General features: G+C 46.2%; 1 protein-coding gene across 2 annotated transcripts in view; it reads left to right on the forward strand.

Annotated features, from left to right (window-relative positions):
- Positions 1-5,550: 5,550 nt before the first annotated feature.
- RAF1 (Raf-1 proto-oncogene, serine/threonine kinase) overlaps positions 5,551-11,042 on the forward strand; it is a 76,935-nt gene continuing 71,443 nt past the window's right edge. The window contains exon 1 of one of the 2 annotated variants that reach the window (XM_010862457.1): positions 5,551-5,918. The gene's annotated coding sequence lies outside the window, so the exon portion shown is untranslated. Of the gene's footprint in view, positions 5,919-6,345; positions 7,080-11,042 lie in introns of those variants that run through there. The other variant, XM_010862459.1, reaches the window with a different exon arrangement.

Raw genomic sequence — 11,042 nt, forward strand, 5'->3', positions numbered from 1 at the left:
ACTCATGGCCCTTCAAGTGCAGTTCCAACTGCCTGGGGCTCTTCTTTCTTCTCTGCCCAGCTTAACTAGCACCTCCCGAGTCTAAAGACACTTAGCCCCCCATTCCTTTGTTCTGTGGTCATTCCTTTCATGTATGTACTGCAATCCTGAGTCTCACGTTGATGTGTTGGTTTGCTTGTTCACTGCTTGTCTTCCCCGCTGTGACCCCAAAGTCCTTGAGGGTAGAGACCATGGTTTGTTGGCTCCTGGGACCCAGGGCTAACACGGAGCCTGGCACACAGTAGGCACAGCAGAAGTCTTCAGCAACTGGATGAGGAATAAACAGAAGAAATGGTCCAGACCCAGCCCCACCACGGCCCACTTTGCCCCTGTATTAACTACCCTCTCGGAGGGGCTCCTCATTCGAACAGCACGTTTCTCAAGTTGTGATGTGTTATATTTTTTTAAGAATTTTTTTTTTTTTTGATGTGGACCACTTTTGAAGTCTTTATTGAATTTGTTATGATATTGCTTCTGTTTCATATTTTGGTTTTTTGGCTGACAGACATGTGGGATCTTAGCTCTGGGACCAGGGATAGATCGCAACCTCTCTGCATTGGAAGATGAAATCTTAACCACTGGACTGCCAGGGAAGTCCCTGTGATGTGTATCAAAGATTATGAAAACTGCCTAGTTACAATAGGTGCCATAAATGGTAGCTACTATTTGTGAAATTTTACTTTCTTTCATCTGAAAAATGCACCCTTTTTGGCCAGGTTTAAAGACCTTAGGTGGCTCAGATGGTAAAGAATCTGCCTGCGGTGAGGGAGATCCAGGTTCAATCCCTGGGCCAGAAAGGATGAGATGGTTGGATGGCATCGCCAGACCCAATGGACACAAGTTTGAGCAAGCTCCGGCAGACGGTGAAGGACAGGGAAGCCTGGCGTGCTGCGGCCCATGGGTCACAGAGTCGGTCGTGACTGAGAACACCAGGGCATGTCTGGGCTTCCCAGGTGGCGCTAGTGGGCAAGAACCTGCTTGCCAATGCAGGAGACGTGAGACTCGGGTTGGATCCCTAGTACTGGGAAGATCTCCTGGAGAAGGGCATGGCAACTCACTCCAGTATTCCTGCCTGGAGAATCCCATGGACAGAGGAGCCTGGAGGGGTACCATCCATACAGTCGCAGAGTCAGAAGCGACTGAGCGCAGCATATGGCATGTCCATTTTTCCTTCAAGCCATTTCTGACTCATTCCTTTCCCCACTTCTGTTCCTCTTCTGAGACCTTTCCTGATTCTAGCTCTCCTGCCTTCTCCTACCACCAAACCAGAGGTCTCCAAAGTAGGTATGTGCGACCCAGTGGACTGCAAGATGGTCCAGCAATTCCACTTCTCAGTATATGCCTGAAAGCACGTCAACCAGCCTGAAAACAGGTACTCAGACAAGTACGTGTACACGCATGCTCATAGCAGCACTATGCGCAACAGCCCAAAGATAGAGACAAACCAAATGTCCATTGACGGATGATGGATAAACTGTGGTATATACCAATATTTGTTGTTGCTTAGTCGCTAAGTCATGTCCAACTCTTTTCGACCCCATGAACTGCAGCCTGCCAAGTCCCTATGTCCTCCACTATTTCCTAGAGTTTGCTCAAATTCAGAAAAAGACCCTGATGCTGGGAAAGATTGAAGGCAGGAGGAGAAGGGGACGACAGAGGATAAGATAGTTGGATGGCATTACCAACTCAATGGACACGAGTTTGAGTAAACTCCAGGAGTTGGTGATGGACAGGGAGGCCTGGCATGCTGCTGTCCATGGGGTTGCAGAGTCAGACTGAACTGAACTGAACTGAACTGAGCGACTGAACTGAACTGAGTTGGTGAGACTTACATACTCAGCCATAAAAAGGAATGAAGTATTGCTGCATGCAACCAGGAGGGTGAACTTTGAAAATATTATGCTAAGTGAAAGAAGTCAGAACAAGAGGTCAAATATTATATGATTTCATTTATATGAAATGTCCAGAATAGATAAATCCGTAGTGATAAATCCATATATTGGTGATTGTCAAGGGCTGAGTGAGGAGAGGATAGAAGGGGGAGAAACTGCTTAAAGGGTAAGGTCTTTACTTTGCAGTGATGGAAATGTTTTGGAAGTAGAAGTGGTGGTTGCATAACACAGAGAATGCACTAAGTGCCACTTTAAAATGAGCTTTAAATCATTCACTTTCAAATGGCTGATTTCACGTTATGTGTACTTCACCTCAATATTTTTTTTATAATTTAAGTTGATACATCGTATTTTTGTTTTTATTTAGTCCAAGAAATTTTTTTTTCTTGACTTGGGCTCTTAGTTCCCTGACCAGGGATCAAACCCGTGCCCACTGCAGTGGAAGCATGAATTCAAGCCCCTCAATAAATTATTTTTGGAACAATGAAGTAGCCACTTTAGCTGGTCAGCTGAGAGGTTTGAATGAGGTACAGGTTCCTTCAACTTTCATGCTGGGCAAATACCAGCTAGGGGTGGTCGAGGAAAGGAATGGCCTAGGGGTCAGCAAGTGCAGCTTTGGTGCCGTGCCCTACTCAGTAATGACAGGATGATAAGAGAAACTGTCATGATTACAGTTAACACTTCTACAGTGTTTGATGTGAGCCTGGCACTCTTCCAAGTGCTTTAAACACTAGACTCACTGAATCCTTACAACTCTGAGCTGGGTACCATCACTTTTTCATTACAGATGACAAACTGAGGAACTGAGGTTTAAATGACTTGTCCAAGTCACAGGTGAGGAAGTGGCAGAGTTCAAATGTGAACCTTGGTGGTCAGCCTCAACTCCCAGGCTCTGTGCTAAGTGTTTCCCATGTTTTATCTCATTTAATCCTGTGAGTCACATATTGTTGACTCAGGCTGGGACCTGGGACCCTTCACTGCAATTCCTATACCTTATCCACCCTTTGATCAATTTCTATTGAATAAGGAGGCCAAGAACCTTCACAGGAAATGACGTTGTGAAATTCGCTAAGTAGTGTCCGACTCTTTGTGACCCCATGGACTATACAGTTCATGGAATTCTCCAGGCCAGAATACTGGAGTGGGTGCTATTTCCCTTCTCTAGGGGATCTTCCCAACCCAGGGATTGAACCTAGGTCTCCCACATTGCGGGCAGATTCTTTACCAGCTGAGCCATAGGGGAAGCCCAAGAATACTGGAGTGGGTAGCCTATCCCTTCTCCAGCGGATCTTCCCAACCCAGGAACCAAACCGGGGTCTCCTGCACTGCAGGTGGATTCTTTACCAACTGAGCTAACAGGGAAGCCCAAACATCATTATAGGAAATGTCATTATTCCAAATTAAAAAATATCCCCTCACGGTCCTCCCTATTCAATGTCTTCCAGTCTTTCCCCTGCATGGATTCCCTTTCCATACTTATGTGTATTTGTATACTTATGTCTTTGTTTTTACATATTACTTTATATTTATATAGGGACTTCCCTGGTGGCTCAGATGGTAAAGCGTCTGTCTACAATGCAGGAGACCCGGGTTCAATCCCTGGGTCGGGAAGATCCCCTGGAGAAGGAAATGGCAATCCACTCCAGTACTATTGCCTGGAAAATCCCATGGACAGAAGAGCCTGGTAGGCTACAGTCCATGGGGTTGCAAAGAGTCAGATATGACTGAGCGACTTCACTTTCACTTTATATTTATATATAGGTCCATATACTCTTTTTTAAAAAATAATTTATTTAGGCTCTTCTCTAGTTGCAGCAAGTGGAGGGGCTACTCTCTAGTTGAGGTGTGCGGGCCTCTCATTGCAGTGGCTCTTGCTGCTGTCGAGCGTGGCCCCAGGGCTTGCAGGCTTCACTAGCTGCAGTCCATGGGCCTGGTAGTTGTGGATCCCGGGTTCCAGAGCACAGGCTCAATAGTTAAGGCAGTTAAGGCACGTGAGCTTAGCTGCTTCTCGGCATGTGGGGTCTTCCCGGATCAGGAATGGAACCCCTGCCTCTTGTATTGGCAGGTGGATTCTTTTCCACTGAGCCACCGAGGAAGCTGAGTCCACATAGTCTTGTTATCTCTTCTTGCTTCATCTTCATTTCCCTTTATACCATACATAGGACTAACTATATTTTCTTTGGCTTTCTCTTCACAAGACAGAGCTTTTGATTATTGCTGACTTCTCAATACGGAAAACAACGTGTGGTACTGACAGGCTTTCAATAAAAATTTAAAGTAAAAAATGTACATGGTATTGGGTAGCATTGTGTGCCTGTGTTAGAATGAATAGTCAGAAGATCAGCCCTGGGATTTCTTTGGAAGGAACGATGCTAAAGCTGAAACTCCAGTACTTTGGCCACCTCATGTGAAGAGCTGACTCCCACTCTGATGCTGGGAGGGATTGGGGGCAGGAGGAGAAGGGGACGACAGAGGATGAGATGGCTGGATGGCATCACTGACTGGATGGACATGAGTCTGGGTGAACTCCGGGAGTTGGTCACAAAGAGTCGGACACGACTCAGCGACTGAACTGAACTGAACTGAACATGTTCTACTTTTTAAAATGTAATGTCTTTGATGAAAAAAAAATCAGTACATAGAACTGATTCTTTTTAACAGATGGATATCCTGTACTGTGGAGATAGCACCCTTTATTTGAACAGTTTCCTTTTTAACTAACATTTTTTTCCAGTGTCATCTCTAATGCAAACAACATGGCAATGAACATTTTAGCGAGTGCTTTTTTGTGCTTGCTGCTGCTGCTGCTAAGTCCCTTCAGTCGTGTCCGACTCTGTGCGACCCCATAGACGGCAGCCCACCAGGCTCCCCCGTCCCTGGGATTCTCCAGGCGAGAACACTGGAGTGGGTGGCCATTCGTGTACCTATTCCTCTAGAATTAGTGTCCAGAAGTGGACTTGCTGGGGCGATGGGTATATGCATTAAAATATTCATGTGTTTGTTCCTGTTTAGTAGCTACATTGTGTCTCTTTTGCAACCGTATGGACTGTAGCCGCCAGGCTCCTCTGTCCATGGGGTTTCCCAAGCAAGAATACTGGAGTGGGTAGCCATTCCCTTCTTCAGCGGTCTTTCCGACCCAGGGATCCAACCTGGGTCTCCTGCACTGCAGGCAGACTCTTTCCCATCTTTCCCGTCTGAGCCACCAAAGAACTGAGACTCAAAAGATTACGGACTTTCCCACATGATAGGTAAATGACAGAGTCGCGATGTGTCACCTGATGCGTCGGACTCCAGGGAGGACACGCCAAAGCTGGACATTGTTCTCTACACTGAGTCCTCGGGCTCATTTGGTTATCTCTGGACCTTGAGATGTCACCAGGCTGGCCTTCTTCTCCCTTTTAAGTCTCAGACTCCTTCGGGGCAGCTAAACTCTGACCCTCCTCGACAGCCAGTCAGCACCCGCCCTAGAGCCTTCACGGCTCGGAAATGGCGACCAGCGCGATCTCTAGGCCACGCCCACTAGGAGGTGGGACCAGAGTTCAGGCCAGAGCGATGGATGCCCGAGCCAAGTTTGAAGTCGGCCCCTAGGCGGGCTCGCGCAGAAGCAGAGCTGGTGGCGGCGCAGGTCGGGAGGAGGAGCACCGAGTGTAGGGCTCGCCTGCCGGGGCCGCCCGAGAGTCTCTCAAGTGCGGGCGCTGGGGCCGCCATCTTAGATGGCGGGATTAAGGCGAGAACGAGAGTGAGACGGGAAGGCTTTCCTGCCGCTCTTGGGGCCCGGAGAGGGACAGGTGGCCGGGCTTTGGGGTGTGTGCCCTGAGGCCGCGGAGCGCGAGTGGGACAATGCGAGAGCTGCCCGGGGCCCCGTCCCCTGGGTTGGGGACGCGCCGAATGTGATCGCCTCCCGCTCCCTCACCCGCCGCGGGGAGGAGGAGCGGACCAGACGCCGCCGCCGGACGACTGGACGCGGAGGCGGCCGGGCTCCCTCAGGTAGGCTGCAGGGCCGGGCCCTGGGAGCGGGGCGGCGGGGCTGAGTGGGCCGGGTTCCCGGGCGGCTCGGCTAGGGCGTAGCTGACGGAACGGCCCCGCGGCGGTCGGGCGGAGGGCCGGGCCAGGCCGCTGTCACCCCGGGTGGCGCTGGGCGGGCGGGGGCCCCGGGGCTCGGTGTCATGGCCGGCGAGCCGAGTCCCCACATTCCCCACTCGAGATTTCCTTGTGTTTCGGGGAAACGTGCGGGCGCCACCCCAGTTCCCGTTGCACAGTCCTTGTATTTCGGCCACGGGAAAATCCGCCCAGACGCCTCGAATCCGTGTTGTCACTGAGGTGGACCACCGTCGTTTCTTTCTGGCCGCGGAGTGGGGGGACCCGGGCTTGCATCTTCTCTCAAGTGACACCCTTTTCGGGAAGGTGAGAGCAGTCGGGGACAAGAGGAGGAAATAGGTCGGTGTTCCACCACAAAGGAAGGGATCGGGGCCTCCCCTTGGGGCTCAGGATTCTGCGGGTTACTGATGATACCATTGGGATGCTTATACTGACGGTCGGCCCCAGGATGCTTGGGAAAAAAGATCCAGGGCTCCTTTGTGTGAAGTGAGAGCCGCCTGGACGCTTCAGCTGTGCAGCTGCAGAGGCTCTGCAGAGCTAGTCGATGCCCCGAGAGAGGCGTTTGGACAGGAGGAGAGGCGAGGCGGCTGTGTTCATTCATTGTTCTCGCTCAGGGGCCCAGGGTGTGCCCCTTTCTCTGGTGGGAGGAAGGTTAGGGTCTGCTGTGCCTCCTCTAGGTGTGACGGGGTTCTGAAAAGTCTTAAGGAGGGAATGGATTCAGCCCGCGTTCATTATTTCTGCCTGCTTCGTCCTCTAGGGTCTGAGTGGAGGTACGCGGCCCCTCTGTTCGCTCCCAAGTGTGAAAACAATACGCTGTGATTAGGATGGGTTTACCCAGGGTCGTGGTAGTTTGGAACAACTCGTTTTGCCTGGGGCAGTTGAGGGAGCTCGTAGACTGGAGGGGACTTTTCGTGCTGAGCAAATGCTCTTCAGGTGGGGAGGGCGGAGCAGGCTAAATTGAGGAAACAGCTGGTACAGAGGCCCCGAGATGTGCAGGAGTTGGGATGAATTTGGGGAGCAGCAAGCCGTCTGGGGTGCAGGAAGGAAGTGGTGAGAGATGAGGGTCTGAAACAAAGGTTGCCTAGCTTGCGAAGGATCTTTCTTTGTTGAAAATAGTGAGCTAGTTGGTTTAATTGGAGTTATTTTAGACGAGTGTTGTTAATTTTCTTGCTGATAATCGATTTCCCCCCTTCTCTTGATGATGTTAAAGCTGTTAGTAATTGCACAGATTTACTTTGTTAAGTTCCGTCAAGAACATTTTGATAAATGCTTTTTGTCAGATATTTTGCTTTTGCACTGTGGTGAATGAACAGAATTCATATTTCTCGGGGTTCTTGCAAAAGGTTCTTCTGAAGTTGTGCTTGCTCACAAAAGTGTTGTCTTTATAAGTGTAAGACAGTCTACTAATACTGCATTTTAAATGGTTGTTGACAACATAAATTGTGCTCCCCAATTGCTTAGAAATAGGCAGATTATATGAAACAGCTGAAAACTTGTAGAATGCAACTGAGGATTTTTAGTTTAGTAAATGTTTTATATAGTACACTGTTTGGATTGATTCTGTGGATTCCAGTTCTGTTTTAAAGTCTTTAGCTCTATGAACATAATTTTCCCCAAAGAGCTGTGTTGTTGTGGTTAATGTTTGTGCTAAAGTGACTATTATGATATTAACAGACTTCATCTAAAAGTTCCTGAATCTTTTTTGGGTTGTGATGCTTATATACCACTCAAGAACATTAAGATTAAAATTCTTTTGGCTTGTTTTCACCCTTATCACTTTAAGGGCTGTGCTGTTTAAAATGCAACACAAACATTTGGCCCAGTTGAACACAGGATACTTGGGAAAATTAACCTGTTACTATTTCTGTGTAAAAGTTTATTATCTTTTAGATACACAGTGTTTGTGATTATAAGTTGTAGTGAAAGTGCTTAGTTTTCTAAAACTCTTATTTAACAAGAATTAAAAGATGTGTATGCCTTCAAAGGAGAAGGCTTGAGTGAAATACAGGAGAACATATTTTATAGGTTTTGGTTTTGCAGGAGAAAACAGTGAGAAGCAGATTAAGCTCGTCACTTATGATGAAAAGTATCTAAAAGGTGAAATAGAGAATGGTTAAACATTAAGTATTATATTACAACTGCTCGGAGACTAGTTGCTTTTAGTTTAAAACAGACCATTTGTGAAATCCAAAGAAGTTTGCTCTGAGAATTAAACAACAACTTCTTGGAAGTTAAATTTGACTTCTCCAGAAGCACTAGGCTACTTATTAAATGGAAAATATAATTAATAACTTCAAATTACTATTTCAAGTAACCTGTTTGTAGTAGGTGCATGATTCTATCACATTTTAATTCCAGATAAAGCTTTGTTAATAACCTGTTGCCTAAAAATAGAAAAATGTTACATGGGGAGTGCTTTTGTTTGCATGTTAACATAATAGCCCATACATAATAATCCTGGCCTTGGGAGGAGCTTGTTAGATGAACAGCATGCCTTAATGTTGACTTGCAGAAGAGAATTTTAACTAGTGCCTTTGAAAGGCGGTGGACTATGTGACAGTGGGGGGTTTATGAAACCATAAAGTCAAGCTTTGACTTAAAAGATCTTTTGTTTTTTTAAATCATGTGTGTTGTGAAAATCAGTTCTCCGAAAGAAATGACTGTAGTTGGAAACTTGTTCACCTTGACTAAATTAATTGGGACATCAAGGGACACTTGGGTTCATTTAGGATGAGGTTGTTTAGGGTTTTGGTTGTGTGTGTGTGTGTGTATCTTTGTGTGTGGATGTCTAAGAATTCTTATTTGCTAAACTGCCCAGGTTGCAAATGTGATACTAGTTATTTGTGTTATAATTCAGTTAGTATTTTTGGTACAGGGCTTAACTACCTTGCTGTAATCCTTAGAATACTAATGGCTGTTTTTTTTTTTTGTTTTTTTTTGCCTTAAAGTTGTGAGTAAGAATTCCTTAATTACATATCATAGTTTTCATCTTTAATTTTATAGTGGTTGCGTCATTCTGTCCCTCCTTTTCTCCCGGGATACTTGTGAAGCTCACAATGACTTCAGTAGGTAACTTCAGATCTGTTCGCCTTTCTCCTAAAATTAGTCCTAGAATGTCAGTTTAACCAAGGAAAACGTCAAGTGGGTGTTGTTCCTTTGTTACTGGTTTTGGCCCAGGCTATCTCAAGTCTCTCTGGCAACTCACTCAAGAAGTGTGTTAATTGCTTCACATTCCAATCAGTGTAGATAGTTTTTCTTGAGGAACACTTGACACATAGTTTTATTTTTAGATCAGATTCTAAGGGATTTTACTGGGTGGGGATTAACAATCGTAAAACTGATTTGGAATTAAAACCTTTGTGATTTAGAAATTGTTTACATTTTTGATTAATGAATGGGAAGTCACAGGCAGTGAAAATGTTTTAGGGGAACCAGATATGTCTAATGGCTTCTGAGGATCCTGGTGGACTATATGGGTGACATCTTCTTTCTGCCTGTTGGGTTTCATGTACTGTCATCCAGTAGCAAGAGTAAATAATACATCTTTACTGTTTTAGTCAAGACTTATCTCCTGTTTATTTTCTTTCATCCTGCTCGGGAAGGGAAAGGTGGTCTGATTTCTTTGAAGCTACTTAATACTAGGCATCACATTTGGACAAAGTATTTACTTTCTTCATCCGTAAACATTTCTGATGGAAGAATCTGGCTAGTAGTGGTTAACTATGTTACTGTGTGTTTAAAATTATGAGTCTTCATTCTTAATCTGGGTTTTATGGGGACATACTTTTTTTTTTTCTTTTCAAAATTAAAAAAAATTATAGTGTGATTGCTTTACAATGTTGTGTCACCTTCTGCTGTATAACAGTGGGAATCAGCTGTATGTATACGTATATCCCCTCCTCCTTAGGCCTCCCCCAGCCCCCTCCCCACGTCTCTGGGTCATCACAGAGCACCCAGCTGAGCTCTGCGTTACACAGCAGCTTCCTCAGAGCTCTCTGTTCTACACGCGGTGGTGTATACATGTCAGTGCTTACTCTCCGAATTCACCCCATCCCATACTTTTCCATGTTAGATGGCTGTTAACATCTATCCTTTACCTAGGTTTCACTTCAGTTCAGTCGCTCAGTCGTGTCCGACTCTTTGCGATCCCGTGAATTGCAGCACGCCAGGCCTCCGTGTCCATCACCAACTCCCGGAGTTCACTCAAACTCACGTCCATCGAGTCGGTGATGCCATCCAGCCATCTCATCCTCTGTCGTCCCCTTCTCCTCCTGCCCCCAATCCCTCCCAGCATCAGGGTCTTTTCCAGTGAGTCAATTCTTCTCGTGAGGTGGCCAAAGTATTGGAGTTTCAGCTTTAACATCAGTCCTTCCAATGAACACCCAGGACTGATCTCCTTTAGGATGGACTGGTTGGACCTCCTTGCAGTCCAAGGGACTCTCAAGAGTCTTCTCCAACACCACAGTTCAAAAGCATCAATTCTTTGGTGCTCAGCTTTCCTCACAGTCCCAACTCTCACATCCATACTTGACCACTGGAAAAACCATAGCCTTGACTTAGACGAACCTTTGTTGGCAAAGTAATATCTCTGTTTTTGAATATGCTATCTAGGTTGGTCATAACTTTCCTTCTAAGGAGTAAGCGTCTTTTATTTCATGGCTGCAATCACCATCTGCAGGGATTTTGGAGCCCAGAAAAATAAAGTCTAACACTGTTTCCACTGTTTCCCCATCTATTTCCCAGGAAGTGATGGGACCAGGTGCCATGATCTTAGTTTTTGAATGTTGAGCTTTAAGCCAACTTTTCCACTCTCCTCTTTCACTTTCATCAAGAGGCTTTTTAGTTCCTCTTCACTTTCTGCCATAAGGGTGGTGTCATCTGCATATCTGAGGTTATTGATATTTCTCCTGGCAATCTTGATTCCAGCTTGTGCTTCTTCCAGCCCAGCGTTCTCTTGATGTACTTTGCATATAAGTTAAATAAGCAGGGTGACAATATACAGCCTTGACGAAC

The sequence above is a fragment of the Bison bison genome, unplaced genomic scaffold, assembly GCF_000754665.1.
Source record: "Bison bison bison isolate TAMUID 2011002044 unplaced genomic scaffold, Bison_UMD1.0 scf7180017864482, whole genome shotgun sequence".
In the NCBI taxonomy this organism is placed as follows: Eukaryota; Metazoa; Chordata; class Mammalia; order Artiodactyla; family Bovidae; genus Bison; species Bison bison.